The following is a 14,788-nucleotide window of genomic DNA, read 5'->3' on the forward strand; positions in this document are numbered from 1 at the left end:
CATTCCTATTCTTAGCCTTGACCCGATCCCTAAATGGTCGCAAAACGCTATTGAGATCAATGCTCTTTGCATGGAGCACAATTTGCGTGCATCAAACGGGCGTTCCAAATCTGACCACACAGGAGCCCACACCTACAACAGACCAGGCCACACATCAAGGATTGATTTTGTGATGCTCAACTACAACCTCTGGCAATACCATCAAGACATGGAGGTCTTAGCGTCAGGTGATAGTGACCACAATCCCCTATCACTATCTATCTTATCTCCTTGGCAGGGCGGAAACCAAGGTCATCCAGGCCATAAGTGGAAATCTACCCACGAACTAGCCCCTACAAACTGTAGTAGGCGCCTGAAGTGGGCGAAAGTCTCAGCCGACGAAACGAGGATGGCCCAAGCCGGGACTATTTTGGAAGGAGTAAAGTCTCGGATGGACACCTCTGAGCTAACTGACACTAAGATTCTACCCCTATATACTGAGACTGTTTTGGCACTGAGTAATCTATTCATTGTTCCCCAATTTACTCGTAGGGGCCCCGCGAAACAAACAGCTAAGTGGTTTACAGGCAAATGTCGTGTAGCTAAGAGGGAACTTGTGGCCACATCGAAATCCAAAAATGCAGCTGAGATCAGGGCCGCTAGGAAAACTTACAAAAAAACCTTATCTCTAGCCAAACAGGAATATGATTCTAATTTTTGGGGAGATCTAGTAGAGGCAAGCACCAGGAAGGACGCCAAGGGGTTCTGGGACCTATTAAGATCTAGGGAAAAGCCGATTGATCAACAGCTCACTTGTAACATCCCAGGGGGCGTATGGTTTGACCATTTTCTGAAATTATATTCTGCACCTCCAGGTCCACTCCAGTCAGGGGTCCCACCCATGGTCTTACTGCCTAAATCTATTTCTGCTCCTATGTGCCAGAACGAGCTATTTACCAGCTTGGACGTTGAAAGAGCAATCCAATGCATCGTCCCAAACAAAGCGGCAGGTCCTGATGGGATCCCAGGAGACCTAATTAAGAACTACCCATCTTCCTGGAGCAGATTAATTGCCTCCCTTCTGAACGAGGTACTACTGGGTGGTGCTTTTCCAGACTCCTGGCGGGGCGCTGAGGTTGTACCCATTTTTAAAAAAGGCTCTAGGGACGACCCAGCGAACTACCGACCAATTAGCTTACTGGACTCTTCCCAAAAGGTGGCAGGAAAGGTGGTATTGGGCAGAATTATTCAGTGGGCCGATGAGAACAATATCCTGTCAGATCTTCAAGCGGGTTTCAGAACTGGAACGGGCACAATCGAGCAGACGTTCCGCCTTTTGATGATCTATTGGAAAGTGGTGGTGCTGGGAGGGGGCAGTCTGTACTTGGTCTTCATTGACTTGCGGACTGCGTTCGACCTAGTACCACGAGCACTTTTATGGAATGTCCTCGATGGGTTAGGCCTCCCCCCTACCTGCTCTCGCTCCTTGTAAAATTTCATGACAGGAATTTTGCCCAAATTAGATGGGGTACACAGGGAGAGAAAACATCTCGTATACCCGTGGACAGGGGCGTTCGGCAAGGGTGTGTGCTTGCCCCCACTCTGTTTTCTCTTTATATCAACGGAGTGGTGGAGCACTTACTTCAGCAACCATCAGACGCACCCACCCTGGCTGGAAGGAAGATCCCGACGCTCCTGTTCGCGGATGATACCCTCCTTATTTCGAAATCCCCTATGGGCATCCAATCGCTGCTCTCCAGCTTTAAGTCCTTTTGTGAAGAAAGGGGTTTGGCCATAAATATAGGGAAAACCAAGTTTTTGGTTCTCAATCCACCCAAAAAATCTGTCTTCCCCCCGGTCCTAGATTCTGTTCCGCTTGATCGCGTTAAAGAATTTGACTACCTGGGAATACGCATCAGTGACACTATGAGCTGGAAGGCACATCACCATAAAGTATTCTTGACGCACAAAAGGGTGGCAGGTGCCTTGCTCAAGGAGCAGCGAGCCTCACTATTAAAACCTATTGGGGCGCCCCTGGACATCTATAGGGCAAGGGTTGTGAGCGCGGCACTTTACGGTGCCGAACTGTGGGGCACTCATAAAGTTGACACTCTGGCTCGCCTTGAGAATAACTTTCACAAAGATCTAATGGGATTGCCCCACAGCACACCTACCATCCCACTGTTGCTAGATGCAGGTACCCGGGCTATCTGCGATCAAGCGAAACTACGCCCACTCCTGCTATGGTCCAGAATCTGGAACGTGCAGGAGCTTCGAAGTTATGCAGAAGCCCTGAATGACATTATGTCACTGCCGGGCTCGCATAAAATCATCTGGCTCAGAGAAGTCAAAAAGTTGTTGCATAAACTAGGATTAGGTGAGGCTTGGGCTAATAAATCTGCACCCCCGAAACAACAGCTCAAGAAGGTTTATTGGGCATGGGTAGACAGTGAGAGGGTTCGCAGTACAACCCATTGTAAATCTGTATTATTGTTCTTGTCGATTAAAGAGTTACCGTTAAGGGAACCTTATTTGGATATCATCCAGAGCCCATGGGACAGATCACTGTACATCAAGTTTAGGGTGGGGGTGCTCCCATTATGCGAGTTTACGTCCACTTGGAGACCGCCGGCCCAAACCGTACCTTACTGCCCTTTTTGTGACCTTAGGATAGAGTCTGTGTCTCACATGCTGTTTGAGTGCAATGTTTATGCAGCCCCGAGACGTAGGTGGTTGAAGCCCCTCTGCAGGTGTTTGGGAACTCGTTCTCACCTAGAAGCACTGCGCATCTTACGTACAGATGCTAGACCTTTTTTCTCTACCTGCATGGCAAAATTTTTGGGCTGGGCCTGGCGTCTTAGGGTTGCAAGGAAACTGTTAATCCAGTGACTGAGCCTTCACATCCAATATGCTGCTACGAAATGTTGTTATGCTGATGTTTGCTGTTTTAATGTTTTAAAAATGTATGAAATGCTTTTATGATATGATTTTTTTTATCGAATAAAGCTTATTACTACTACTTAGTATGCAACTCCACATTCATAGCCATGTTATGAGCAAGAGTATCTTCGGGTGGAGGTTCTTCTCCCTCCCACCCCCTGAGACTCTAATTTCTTTTCTCTTTTGAATAGATCTTGCAAAACTTTAAAACATTTCATGATGAGACCAACGGTTCTCTCTTCGCAAAGCTTTCCTACTTCCTGATGACAACCTACCAATACCAGCGTGGCTTCACACCAACCACCCTATCACAGTGCGGCACCGTCTGACATCACTCGCCTCCTCTCGTAGCAGTTCCCCTCCTTTACAGTACGACTCTTACTCACGCATACATCCCATTCATACACTGAAATAATTGCTTGTACGTTCAAGCAATCACTTCACTGACTGTACGTCCACAGTCTGACTGTAGGTCCACAGTCGTGTAATTGTCTACCTCAACTGGCAACTGGCTATCCACGAAACGACCGGACAATCACCTCAACAAATAGGTTACAAGCACTCAATGTTACAGCAACCCACGACCAGCGTCAGTTACTCACGCACTCACAAATTAGTTCCCCCTATCTCGGTCCAGTGGGCAATCAATGGTACCTCACGATTCCCTTAACAATGCTCGACAATTACTATGGGTGTCTCCCACATCCGAACTGCTTAAGCTACTCCTTGAGCCTAAGACTTTCCTGGGCTGCGCGAGCTCACAGCCTGATCTCCTTTCATTCAACAGACATTCCAAATCTGCAAGACATCACATAACAAACACTGCAATCTAACATATAACCCTGTTCATACTCACTCTTCCACGAACTGCTGCTTTCACTGCACCGTCACTCTCCATCAGCTTCCATGAAACGCCGTCTTCCGCCGATCATCCACTGGGCAATCATCACCTGAATTCTATGGGCCTTGGGAATTCTTATCCTAATCTAGATCTCCCTTTTCCCTAGAGACAACCATCCTCGGTTGCTACCAACTGTTACAGCTGGATTCTTATCTAGATTTTTACCAATCCTAGAATACGTGATCGACTGAATCTTTGTTGCCTGCTAAGAAGTGTAAAGGGAAGATTTCCAAATTCATAACTTATGACAACTTTGCAAATAGTCAATTAAATCAATTTCAAAGGACCACTGACTATGAAGTGAAATTTAAAGGATTTAATACAAAGCCAAAAATAACTGAACGTACAAGCACCTCAGCAAGAGGTTTAGGAAATAGACCGGTACTAATACAAACATAATCCTACGCAAGAGTCTCAGACGACTCAATATGAAGTTCGAGAAGCATCAGGCAAACGATGACGGTTCCGGCTTGAAGTCTCGACTGCATTTACTCAAAAGAAAAGGAAAGTGTTAGCCTTTCCCTACACTAACTCTAAGGTGACATCCCTACTTAGAAGCCCTCCCAGGCAAGAGAAAAGGTGTCAGCAGTGAAGACTTCCAAGAAGTACACTCACTTTCCAATAGGTAAGTAGCCTAAGCTACAGAGCTCATTCTAAGATGCTTCTTCCTACATCCCTCTCCTGCCTGCCTGTTCAAACTCTACTCTAAAACTACATTCTGTTCCTTCTCTGCCTCAAAATCTGCTCTTCACCCTTGGGGTGCTGTCCCTAATACAACATCCCAAAAATAGTAAGCACGCCCCAAACACACCCCTTCAGGCAGATGCTTCCTCCTGGATTTTTCCATCCAACTCCATCTTTGTCGAAAAAACGTTGCTGTGTCCTTAGATCCCAGGTGGAGAAGTGTGGCTCACTGGTTAGAGGAGGCAGACCTGGAAGCAGAGGTCAGCCTGAGACCAGGGTTCAATTCCCGGCTCGGCGGGGTCTTGAGTCCTAAAATGTCCATGGACTCGACAATTCTCGTTCCGGTGCCTACTCGATTCAGGGGTTCACACTCTGCGACTCTGGGCAATAGCTTGCTTAATCTCCACAACGGCCCCTCGCAGCGGGATGCCTGGCTTTCACCTTGCGGATACCCTGCCGGGGTATCTCACAGGGGAATACCATGACGGGTTCCCTAAGCAAGCGCCTTGATGCCTTTGGGTGATACGTGCGCTATATAAATCGCAATACATTTACATTTACCTTCTCCGCCAAATGTATCATTTACACATTATTCGGGACTCCCTCATTCTTCGGCTATATCAGCCTAACACCACAAACAAAGAATTATTCTACCTTACGAGCTATGTGTCCTTGCACCTGCAAACAGAAATGAGTGAGAAAGCAACCATGCACACTCTGAGTTACAATTCAAAATTCACTGAGAAAGGAGCTTTTTCCAAGGAAAATAAATTTCTAGTCTACAACATTAAGTCAAGCTTAGAAATTGCAGTTAGGCATCTGCTGGCTTTTTCATGTCTCAGGCCTGTACACTTTTAAATGCATTTCTAATACGACAACATAAGCATTACATTCAAAGTCACTCTAAAGCATTACGATTCATAGCATTTCTGAAACATTATTCTTTCTCATGTCAAAACATTATTTTATTCATTAATAGGCAAACCCTAAACGTGCAACTTCTAATATGGCACGTTCAATCCTAATGCAACATTATACACATGAAGCAACATTTTCAACATTATCTGTAGGAAGGTGGATATCTGACTATGGTTACCCCCAAACTTTTTGCCTGGTGTTTAGCTGGTTTTTGACATAGTTGGCCTAGGATCCTGCTATTCAGGGCCCCAGGCCAATTGCTCTCTCCTTAAAATGGACTCCTTGTACCTTAGGTGCATACACAATTGGAACTGGTTCACCTTATTGGCCCCTGTAACAGTGTACCCTAGGTACCCAGGGCATAGGTGCATCCAAGGCCTACCAGGGGGTGCAGCATGTATTGTGCCACCCCTGGCCTGGCCTCCATATTTGACACAACTGGCTGATCACTCAGCTGGGGTAATTTGGTGTAATCACCTCTTACTTAGATATAGTATCCCTATATCTAACCTTAAACTGGACACATATGTTCCTATCAGCCACTCCTATGGAAGGCCTCTTCAATCCTGGAGGCAGAGTGCTTGGAAATATGTGAGATGGTGCTCTAGCATGAGCTGAGCCTGTCTGCAGCTGTCGGGAACCACTCCCTAAGCTGTTCCGGGCTATTGCCATACCATATACTCTTAAGTGCATTATAATCCTCGCGGTTATATGCTATCTTTGGTTTGGCTTTATCAAAACATGTCGAGTAAGGTGTAATACGAATTGGAATACTATCCCCTCGACAGTTCTGTTGACGGGGATAGCATTCCACCCTTCTAGAGGGACACGACATGTGTGTAGCCTTAACCCCGGTTAAAGTTAACCAGAGCCTCAGCATCACAAAATGGATGCTGCCATCACAGACACGAGTCTGACCTCCTGCTGCTGGGAGTCCATGCAGCGAGGGAGGCTTGGACAAAGGGTTTCCTGCCTTGGGAGGTGCGAGCACCACCCCAGACAGGGTTTTGTGTATTGGGTGAAACAGGGCTGAATAGATTGAGACATGCCCGGGGCACACAAGGTGTCCCCGTGCATAAGCCAGTCCAAACCGGTCCTGGGACTTTCCAGACCCAGGCCTGGCGAGGAGCTGGACAAAGGAAAGGGGGTGTAACCGCCCCCCTTCCTGGTTCCTCCCAGAGGAGGGACCTAGTAGGTGATCCACCCCTCAGTTTGGGAATAAGAGTGGGAGCAGTGCCATTGCACAGCAGATCATCCTGAAATCAACTTTAAACAAGAAGAAGACTGGACTTCGACATTCTGCTGCACAGAAGACTGAAGAGAATCTCCCTTGTGGCCTAGGAGTGGCCACCCTGTGAACACAGGCACCAACCAGTAACTCGACGTCTGCTTTGCCGCTGCCTCCCGCCGGAGCCCCAGCCCAGAGCCTGACAAGACCCAGACTCCCAGACCTCTCACAGACCGATCCACAGTCCCTGCAAAGAAGGGACCCGTGGAGGCACCGAGTGATGTGGGACCGGACCTCTTGGAAGACACTCGAAAAGCTGATTGCGCAGCAACCGAGGCATCCTCGACGTTGTGCTTTGAGGAATAAAAACCCCTACCACCGAGCAGCCCTTGCACTGAAGAAGAGCCCTCCAGCATCTCCACAATCTGCGTGGGGCCCTTTTGCATTGTGCCACTCGACGCGCCATCCCGGCCACTAGCCACGTGGTCAGCGGCCATCTTGGCGACGAAACCGACAAACTACACTGCGGGTCTGGTTGCTCCAGACTTGCCCTAGCTCCTGTGAAAAGGAGCACCTGCTCTGACCTTGCTGGTCCAAGTGTTAAGCATTTTTTGATTCCTGTGTGGCTTGCATTAGCCAAGGCCTGTTTGCTCCGATCAAGTTGTTGACACCTTCAACAGCGAGAAGCCTGCGTAGGACAGCTCGTGACCGACTCCTGGACGTCCTCGACCCCCGGTGTCCACGTGGCTGCAGAGAGAAGCTACACCTCAATGCCTGTTTGCACCCGACATCGCCTGATTCCAATCTGGTTCCACGGTAGTCACTGGCTAGTGACTTTGAACATTGTCCCCTCTGCTTTCAGGTCTTCACATCTTCAGATCCACCCTTGGATCCACCGGAACTCTTCACATCGAGCTGCCTGCAGCATCTTCATCTCCAAGCACCATCGACCAGCGTGACGAAACCCGACACTACTTCGACCCTGTGCACCCGCTTCCTGTGGGTGAGGTAACTCAGCTCCGCTGGTGTTCCTACACTGGTACACATCTCAAGGGCCTGTGACTTAAGTTTCAGCGTTCTAGGTCACTCGGAAGGTTCCGAACTAACTAACTTTGTACTTTTTACGCACTATAGACTTTACATTGGAAAGTGCGTGCCCTTTAGACACTGCACCCGAGTCCCGCGGGCCTTTCCCGACTTAATAACTGCTAGTCTCGAAGAGCTCCAGCGATTCCCAAGGCCCTAGGCCTGTTCCCGTTCTGATTGGTATCTCTTATACCACTTTCTTAGTATATGGTTTAGGTGGCCCCTAGGGCTCATCCATATTGTGCAACTTTTGTGTATTTTAAACTGTCTTGTGATTTAACGCTTGTGCTTCTGTGCTCATAAAGAGTCCAGGGGATTTTATAGTTAATAAATCAATATATATTTTCAATATATATCTGGGTGGTGTCCTTTCATTTGGTATTCAAGGGGGTTGTGTATGGTAATACAGCTGGCTTCACATGCCTTTCAGAGTTTAGCCTAAGACTGCTTTGTCCACGTTACCACTAGGATAACTGGTCTATAAGGTTGACTTACAACCAATCATCATAAGGGTTGCTTGGCATGGTACAAAGTGATCACTAGAATTAGTGAGCATTATATACCAGGCCAACTTCTCACATTATCTAAGGCATATTCTCAGTTAAAGCAGTACATTAATCGTTGAATAACATGAGCACACTCTTACATATTGCAATATACTCGATTTAGTACTACATTTCTAATGATCACACGTTAACACAGTCCTCTAAATATTTGGGTGCTGTCTACTTGTGATTATTATGCACCCCTACAAATTTCAGAAAAACATGGCGCTCAATCAAAGTGATTATAAAATCAATCTAAAACTCAGTTTAAAAAAGGCAATCATACAGTTTGAAAGCCTAAGCACACAGAAAGCCATGATTAAAAAATATTTTTAAACATGTAAAAACTAATAAAAACTAAATTTAAAATCAATTTAAGATTTTAAAACCAGGTCAGATTTCAGAGTTACCACCAACGGAATAGCCAAATGTTATGAGTTCGGGGTGGTAGGCAAAACATCTCTGTTCCCATCAACCACAAACGATGATCCCAGAGGCACAATTTGAAGCAGGTTTATGGAAAAAATCTGTTCCCATTTAACCCCCACAGCAACGGCTGAGGGAGCGAACACGGCCAATGGAAGATCACTGAACCAGAGCCAAAATCGAATTCACTAGGAGGAGAAGCATACCAGGAACCCTGTGGCTGGAGAGCAGTGACTGCAGTAGGAGGAGAGCAGCAGCAGGAGGAGAGCAGTGACCACAGTGTGAGGAGAGCAGTGACAGCAGTGTGAGGAGAGCAGTGACCACAGTGTGAGGAGAGCAGTGACCACAGTGTGAGAAGAGCAGTGACAACAGCAGGAGAGCAGTGACAGCAGCGTGAGGAGAGCAATGACAGCAGTAGAGCAGTGACCACAGTGTGAGGAAAGCAGTGACAGCAGTGTGAGGAGAGCAGTGACAGCAGTGTGAGGAGAGCAGTGACAGAAGCTGCAAGAGAGCAGCAGGAGAGCAGTGACAGCAGTGTGAGGAGAGCAGTGACCACACTGTGAGGAGAGCAGTGACAGCAGTGTTAGAAGAGCAGTGACAGCAGCAGGAAAGCAGTGACAGCAGTGTGCGTAGAGCAGTGACAGCAGTGTGAGGAGAGCAGTGACAGCAGTGTGAGGAGAGCAGTGACCACAGTGTGAGGAGAGCAGTGACTACAGTATGAGGAGAGCAGTGACCACAGTATGAGGAGAGCAGTGACAGAAACTGCAGGAGAGCAGTGACCACAGTGTGAGGAGAGCAATGACAGAAGCTGCAGGAGAGCAGCAGGAAAGCAGTGACAGCAATGTGAGGAGAGCAGTGACAGTGATCCAGCTAAGCTCTCCAACAACTCTCAATACTCATCCCACACAACCCAGGAACAATGTTACCTTTACTCATCGGTGGGGCCCATAACACCGCGAGTCACACATTCACACACAATACCTCTCCCGAGTAAGTGAAAAGAAGGCGAGCTGCTGTTAGCGTGGTACCTAAGATCTATACTTTATACATTTTATACATTTCAAAGTTATCGTCTTAACTGAATAAGAGGAAAAATAATACATCAAAGTACTCCGCTATTCGGTCGATGGACCAACTAGTAGAAGTCAGTTGATGGCGATTAAGACCAACTCAATCACAGATTTACCTATAACTGTTAACATTTAATTCTGTCATGACGTTATTAAATTAATAAAAACAAACTCGAGTTTAATTTTTCAATAGTTTATCTATTTCTTTTAGGAAATGAATTTAGCATATTCTTTAGACAGGAAAGAACTTAAAACATTTATTTAGTACATGTTAATGGAAAATGAAAATTTAGAAAAACATTTTACCATTCAGTCATAGGCAAATGACTGAGTCGCATTTAACAGGTTCCCAAGCTGTCTGTTTCTCTATTCTCCTCATTGCCTCTCTTCTGACATAAAATCTCTGCAATCGATCATCTTCTCCACTCGATCAAAGTTAAAGTACAAACATATTTCAAAGTCTCTAGCACCATAAAATTGTTCAAACCAACAGCATGATGTGGTGCAAAATAAAATCCATGGAGCCAACCCTTTTCTCTCTTTTTCGCAAGCTCTTTCATACCCTTTTTTTCTATCTAACTTAAATTGAAACTTTTAGGGTTCACATTAATTTCTGATTGGTCCATTAGAGGGATGGTGATGATCACCTCATGTACTCCTTGTTCAAACCAGTTCACATTTTTACCATGTCATTCCCCAATACTTTCTCACGACATCATCGGAAGATTGCTGTCTTTCACTCATTCCTTGTATCAGTTTTTCATCATTGTATTTGTTAAGCTTCCTTTCTCAGGCTTTTAGATGCAGGCATCCTGCGGAACATTTCCTGCTCATTGGTCAAGCTGACCTTGGCATCTCTCACTCCGAGCACAGGCCGTCTGCTCACATCTCTTGCGCACCACGCATGTGTGGGGACCATGTTTTCTGGAGTCTTGCCATTAATTCAGTAAACAGCCATCTTTCAGACTAGGCTGCGCAGGCCTCAATGGGAACTAATGCGAAAATAAACATAACAGAAATTAGATTTAGAATTTTAGCCCTTCTGTTTACTTCCCACGAATATAATTTTCCCTGTTAAATGTTACCTAGCAAGAGCGTACAATTAAGCGTCATTTTACTCACCATCAGCATTCTCTTTTGCCATGAAAAAACTTTTAACATAAGCATAAATACACACCTATTTTGTCTAATATATATTATCACAGCTCTATGTTAGTGTGACTCAAAATATTCTTTATTCGGTTGCCATAGTTTTTTAGGAAACCATAAAAATACATAAATAAAACATTCCGTAATATAAATAATATTTAAAAATATGTATAAAATGAGAGCGGAATTATTTATACATACAATCATTATAACAGTGGTGGGATTTCGAAAACACAGATCTGGTAAAAGTGCTTGTGCATCAGGAATTATTCATAATTATGGCGATATTTAATTCAGGCCTTCAAAAAGCAAGCAATAGATTTAGTACGGGGTTCTATATCTAAGAATTGTAGTGCAAGAAAAGAAGGGCGACAACATCGCAGGCCCAGGTGTCTCAGTAGAGGAATAATCCACCTCTTGTGTGGAAACTCATAGTATCTGCAAAATAAAACTGTATGGATTGTAGATTTGCGCTGAGGTTCCATTGCATGGACACACTATAAGGGTTTTGAAAGGTTATGAGGCGGTGATAGATGTTAAAGCGGAACCGTGCCAATAGATATTTCTCGTAGGTATTCAAGTTATACAATAGATACGGTTGCACCCAGGGAGCGATCTGGATGGTTAGGATATGGCGAATGGAGATTTTACTGATTTCCTGGGTTAGTTGTATCTCCCGTAGGTCGGATAGGCATATAGCTTTTAGATTTTTCCTTGATGTTTGTGGTTGGGAAAAGTAAGTTGCTAAATTTAAATCTTTAAAAAAGTTACATACATAGGCCAACCAAGAGATCTTCTTCCAGTTTGCCAACCCAAGACAGTCAGTGATAAGGGAAAGCGTCAATGTACAATGATCCGTTGTCCAAACACGGTGCCATAGGAGGATTGGCTAGATTCTGATGTTATCTGTTATAAAATCCAAGCCTAATTCAATATGGCAACCGTAGGTCGGAGAGCTCTGCGGGACTGCCAACAAATATCTAATAAAACAGTTCTCTACCTTCTGTAGGGGATCTACAACAACGTGACCCCACACCCCAGCACCATATGTTGCTACACTAAGGCATTTTGCCTGGTATATTTTGATCATTTCTTGGGGGGGCCGCTTCCCTAGCTTTTGTGCGAATGCTACCAGGGCACTCGTAGCTCTAAGGAATAGTAGCTTTCTTGCAGTAATGGCCTGTTGCCAATGGGACTTATTATCAATTAAAATACCCAAATATGAATAAAACCTTTGTACATTCCAATTTGGAGTTGTCAATAAAAATTGCCTTTTGCTTTTTTATGCTGTTACCTGCGTGCATTACAAAAGTTTTCTTTATGTTTACCATAAGGTCTAGGAATGCCATAAATTTACAATATCTATCAAGAAGGTATTGTAATTGCAGTGGTGTCCTAGCCATAATCACCGCGTCGTCCGCGTATAATAGCGCAGGAATTGAGCGATGATGAATTGCAGGAAGGTCCCGGCTCCCTTCCAGCATTGCAAGTTCCAAACCATTTGTATAAAGATTAAAGAGAAAGGGGGCCATGACACAGCCCTGTCTGACCCCCTTTGTCACGGAAAACAAGTCGGTGAGTCCCCCACCAAGGCCATATCTGACTCTGGCTGATGCCCCAGAGTAGAGTTCTCGTAGAAAGACGACCAACGGGGGGTCCACGCCCATTTTCGAAAGTATTGACCACAGCTTTGAGTGGGAGACACATTCAAATGCTGCAGTCAAGTCTACATAGGGACTCATTTTGTTTTCATTAGTATATTATTTTTGCAAGCAGCAATTAGTTTCCCACGTGTAGTGTCAATTCTTACACATATTCTGACAGACTCCTCCTTCTTTTGCCAATAAAATATCAAGAGCAAGTCTATTTTGCATCACCATAGCTCTCATGACAACCATTTCAGTATTTACCATTAAAAATCCTCCAGCAGTACTTGTTGATAAACGCTCTACTATTCTTGATAATTTTCTAATTTTATTTGCATTCAATGATATACCCACTGCTGGTATCAATGCCCCAAAAATATCACCTACTATTTCTAGGAAACTTTCTCCTGCGTGTTAATGGCTTACCTATCTCATGAATTCCATTAGATCCTCTATCTACATGAAACATTTTGGGAAAGACCAGACCCACGTAGCACGTACCATACCAATGATCAGGCAACCTATAATAAGCTTTGTTTCCACATATAAAATAAATTCCAGGAAAACCAGGATCATTTCCCACTTTAAATCTCCATCCCCCAATAATTCTATAGGTATCTTTACAATCACTTGCTCCCACAAAATTATCATACACAGTATTGTCTTGTCGAATACATAGTTTTCCTTGTTGGGGAAGATCTATTCCTAATGCTACATTAGTGTCACGTTTTACATAATTTTCTTCATCAATTTTCCAAGAGGATGATTTAATTTTACTTGCAGTTACTTTTCTCTGATATACATTTCTCCTGTCTTCCACCATCTCTAAAAATGCCTTCTCTTCCTTCTTTAATTTACATGTTAGATTCTTTTTAAAAGAATATTCTATAGTTAATTCATTTGTTTCCAAGAAAAATTCACCTAAAACTTTAGCAGGTTTCACTTTGGTCAGTCTAGGTATTGCAGGAACTTTAGCAAAAATGTCATCTACACCAGAATAATAATATTCTAACTTGCCTGTTTTATAAAATAAACTAGCTATCATAAGTCAATGGAAGGTGATGATAGGTCACTCTTTCTGACACAGACTCTGGCAACTACATACACATGTAGCAGTCTTGTGCATCCATCGTCTCAACATACTATCTCAATAATCTAGCAAAATCATTCTTTGACAAATCCTTACTAGATCTATCTCTGTGATCAGTTGTATCTACAAGTTCTACATTACTTTTTAAATCATGCTTCATTTCACTCTTGTTGTAACCCTTTTCTCCATATGAATGTTCAAAATGCGGTTGAAATGAAATTAATATTGCTAACATGAGCCATGTGAGCATTAACAAACCTGTACAAATGAACCACATTCTACACCATTTACGCAAAATACCACACCTAAATCTACTAGTGTTGTTTACAGGCATTTTTTTTCAATAAGTACCTTTCACAATTGATTCTCTTTTAAAATGTCTTTTCACTCTTTTGCACATAAAAATATGTGTCCCTTTAAAATCCTTTGGTTGTTTATGTCTTTGTTTCTTTTACTTTGTTTGAACTTTTCTTTCAATTTGTCATCTTTATTTTTTATTTAAACCCGGTTCATTTTCAATTTCTTTTATCACTCACCAGAGTCACTTTGGATCTCTTGACTGCTTTCAACTTCTTGTATATCAGGCAAAGCTACATAGTTCCATTCAGGTGATTTATATTTCTGATTTGGTCCCATTACTCTCTTTGATCTTTGTAAAATGTCTTTATCTTCTTCTTTCTTTTTGATTTTCTTGATTTGTTATTTCATTCACTTGTTCTTTTTGATCTCCATTTACATTTATCAGCTTGAACTTAAGCCCTTTAATTTCTGTAGGCCACTTATCTCCTTTCCTTGGCTTTTTAATCACAGGCTCTATTATTTCACGTTCAACTTTCCAAGCTCTTTTCCTGGGACTCTTTCTCAGAGCTGTTTCACCTTCACTTTCATCAGACTCAGTTTCAGACCTTATTTCATTTCCTCTTATTTTGAACTTATTTTGAACTTTATGATTTCCGGTTAAACCACTGAATCATGTTTTTCTCTTGTTAATTCTGTTCACTTACAAGGAACTTCTCCATAGCTGGTACTTGGAATCTCATCCTTATCGTGAGTTACTTCCTTTTTCTCAGTTTCAACATCTATGTACCTTTTCTCTGAATTCTTTGTTTGATTTGTAGATTTCTCA

The sequence above is a fragment of the Lissotriton vulgaris genome, unplaced genomic scaffold, assembly GCF_964263255.1.
Source record: "Lissotriton vulgaris unplaced genomic scaffold, aLisVul1.2 SCAFFOLD_1140, whole genome shotgun sequence".
NCBI classification, from domain to species: domain Eukaryota; kingdom Metazoa; phylum Chordata; class Amphibia; order Caudata; family Salamandridae; genus Lissotriton; species Lissotriton vulgaris.